The sequence below is a fragment of the Echinops telfairi genome, unplaced genomic scaffold (genome assembly GCF_000313985.2).
Source record: "Echinops telfairi isolate 266 unplaced genomic scaffold, ASM31398v2 ScPeMD7_7421;HRSCAF=8459, whole genome shotgun sequence".
Lineage (NCBI taxonomy): Eukaryota > Metazoa > Chordata > Mammalia > Afrosoricida > Tenrecidae > Echinops > Echinops telfairi.
Genome location: NW_022111321.1, coordinates 6,807,993 through 6,808,875, shown reverse-complemented (window position 1 = coordinate 6,808,875; position 883 = coordinate 6,807,993).

The following is an 883-nucleotide window of genomic DNA, read 5'->3' as shown; positions in this document are numbered from 1 at the left end:
GTATAAGGGTATTTCTTGAGCTTTTTACATTTATGAAAAAAGAATATGACTGCTAACTTCCCTTCTATCCCAGACTTCGCTGTAAATAAGAAAAAGAAACTGAGGAAATGGTGCAGAAGCCTTGTCGAACTTCCTGAGACTTCCACATTTGTCCTTGAATATTTCCTGTGAGGCAGAGGTCATATGCATGCCTCTCATCTGCATCCTTCTTTATCCGTTTTTATAGCCACTGTCCCTCCTAGGGCACTATTTCTCTGCTGTATCCAATAGTCCATTGCGATGGCCACACAAAACTCAAGGGCAATATTTGCAACTATGGGGCTATGGATCACAGCCAAGAGTATACCCCCCACACCAACCTAGCTCCATATCATAACCTATAACGGTAAAATGAAGAACATAAACAATACCCTGGTAGATAGAATATAAATTTTAAGAATTTTATTCATATTATGACACCTCCTCAGATTAAGAGGACTAGTTTCATGAAGTGATTGAGTATATGTATTTATTATCAGCATCCGTAGGCTTCTATCTTATTCTTTGGTGGCAGAAATTATTCTAAAGCCCAATATATTGTTATAGAATACAATGCTCTTCCTAACATTAGCCTTTAAAAGACAAGTAGTTTTGGTTTTGATTTGTTTTCTGCATTCAATTCACTTTTTAAAATTGTTAATGCCCCCTTGTAAGCATGATCTCTCTCATTCCCCATGGTTTGTAATTGATCTTCAGTTTTTGAATAAGTAGTCTTTCTCAGCTTGCTCTCCTAATGTATTGTGTCTACTCACTAATTCTTGCTTTCATTTCCACTTTTGTTACTGGTAGTTAGGTATGCTCAAGCAGGCTCTGGCTCAGAGTGAGCGGCCCTTGTAAAACAGAA